The sequence below is a fragment of the Arachis ipaensis genome, chromosome B01 (genome assembly GCF_000816755.2).
Source record: "Arachis ipaensis cultivar K30076 chromosome B01, Araip1.1, whole genome shotgun sequence".
Lineage (NCBI taxonomy): Eukaryota > Viridiplantae > Streptophyta > Magnoliopsida > Fabales > Fabaceae > Arachis > Arachis ipaensis.
In genome coordinates this window covers 103,315,754-103,318,532 of record NC_029785.2, presented here as the reverse complement: position 1 = coordinate 103,318,532, position 2,779 = coordinate 103,315,754, and positions in this window count along the sequence as shown.

The window sequence follows — 2,779 nt, the reverse complement described above, 5'->3', positions numbered from 1 at the left end:
CATTCCAAATTTTTTTATTTTTCTTTTCCATGCTTTTTGTTTTTTTTTTTTCACAATATTCTCCAATCCGACAACTGATAAAGAGAATTCTTGTATAGCTTAGAATCAATCAAAACAAGAATCAATTCATTGGTAGCATAGTTCAAACCAATAATGAATTCTCACTATCAAATATTAAATCCAATACAAAATATAAACCGAGTATTTAGCTCCCGGGTCGTCTTTCCTAGGAGTTGCAATAAAATGTAAAATTATTGGCTATGAGAGAGCATGAGAGCATGGAGATTGTGAATGCAAGAGAGAGCAAGAGATGTAAATAGCAAGGAATTGAAATAAGCATGCAAGGAATTGAAAAGAAAGCAATTAAAGGACTCTTGGCAAGAAGTGGGTAATCTAGGTTTCCTATCCTAGTTGTGGACCACAAACATGGCAATTGTGTGGACTAAATCCAAATCAATCAATCCTCCTTGAGAATTAGTCAAAAGACATAATTGATCTCATCAATCCATAAGTCCTAGTCAACTCACTATTTACTTAGTGAAAGACTAGCGTCAATGGAAACCAAATCAATTAACCATTCTCACACAATGCGAAATGAACATCCACAACTCAATTCCACCCAAACATCCAATTTCTCAACCAAGAGTGTGAAAATTAAATATGCAAGAAAGTAAACATCAAAGCAAATAAAAGTCAACGCAATAAAAGTCAAAGCAATCAAATGCAAGTAAAGAAAACTTAAAATGCAAGAAACCTCTTGGCAAGTAATTGAAGGCTAAGGCTACCTATTCTAGTCATTGACCACAAACATATGATGATTATGAAGAATTAATCCTACTTAGTCAACCTTACATCGAAGATAAGTCAAATAAGCATAGTTAATTTCAATCCCTATGTCCTATGTCAACACTACGGGGTCACATAGAGTCAAGGGAAACCAAATCAACTAACTACTCTTATATATCAAACAAGAATAGACATCAATGAATCAAGGATCACCAAAGTCAACAATTTTAAGCCAAGAGTGGAGAAAAACTAAGTGAAAACTAAGCCAAGCATTTTATCAAACACTTGGTGTGCATGAGAATAAAATAATATTAAATTACAATAAAATAAATTCTAAAACTACCAAAGCAAGAAAGTGACAATAACAACTAGAGAAAGCAATAAATGACATGGAAACATAAATTTGCATTAATTAAAATTAAAGTAACAAAGAGTATCCATAAGCATAAAAATGACAAAATAAAGGAAATAACAAGAGAAATGAAGAAGGACAAGATAGAAGAACATGGAAACATAAATGAAACTACACTAGAATAAGAATTAAAAACTGAAATTAAAAGGAAATTAACTAATAAAACCCTAATTCTAGAGAGAGGGGGGAGCTTCTCTCTCTAGAAACTAAGAGAAAACCTAATAAAAACTAAACCTAATTGCCCCCCTTTCATCCTTCTTCAATTTGGCCTTAAATAGCTTCCAAAAATGAGTTGGATTGGGTTTTGGGGGCCCAAAATCGCTGCCAGCAAGTTGCAATTAATGCAATCACGTGCAGGGACCTGTGCGGACGCACAGATGTGTGCGTCCGCACACATGCTGAATCCTGACTTGTGCATATGCACAAGTACCTGTGCATACGCACACTTAGACTTATGTCCACTGTAGCAAATTGCATATCATTTTGAAGTCCCAGACGTTAGCTTTCCAATACCGCTAGAACCGCTTCATTTGGACCTTTGTAGCTCAAGTTATGACTAATTTAGTACAGAGAGGTTAGGGCTGGCAGCTTTCCAAATTCTTCATTTCTTGAATTCTTCCCTTTTGCATGCTCTTTTCCTCACTTCTTTAACCCATACTTGCCTTGAAAACCTGAAAATCACTTAACAAATACATCAAGGCACCAAATGGGATTAAAGTGAATAAAATTGACTAAATTAAGCACAAAAGAGCATGTTTTCACTTTCAAGCACAATTTAGGAAGAAATCTCAAAAGCATGCTATTTAGGTGAATAAATGTGGGTTTATGTGATGGAATCCACTCAAATCAAACCAAAATATATCGTAAAATATGGATTCATCAATTTTCCTACACTTAAACCAAGCATGTCCTCATGTTAAACCAACAATAGGAGATGAATGAAGGGGTAATTAATAATGCAACTACCTACATGCATGTAACTATACTAAATGCTATATATCTATATCTACACTATGGTTCCTATTGAGTTTGGTAAAAACAAACAAAAGAATCTCAATCAATCCAAAATAGAAACTTAGGGCCAAGACAAGAAAATATAGCAATATAATCAATGTCCAAGGATTTGATTTAAAATTTTCAAATTAATTTCAACAACTTGTAAGAAGATACAAGATAAGCAATGGAAACATAGAATTGAGCGATTGAACCCCTCACAGGATGTGTTTACACTCTAGTCGCTCAGTGTTTAGGGCTTAATCACTCAATCCTCCTTTAATCATGTTTTCAAAGATTTACAAGTCATCTAACAATCAACTAATATTTGATGAATGAATACAAATATCATGAGGACTTTTGAGGGTTGTAATGAGACTTAGGTAAGGATAGGATTAATATGGTTAAGTGGGCTAATAGATTGGATCTTTGATTAGCTCAAGTATCCCACCTAATCCTATATCAACCTATATAAATAACAAAATAACCTAACTACCCATTTATCCTCTTTTTCAAATTCACTCATGCATCCTTCTTTTCAATTCACACACATATGCATCCTTTATTTAACATTCTTATTATCATTTC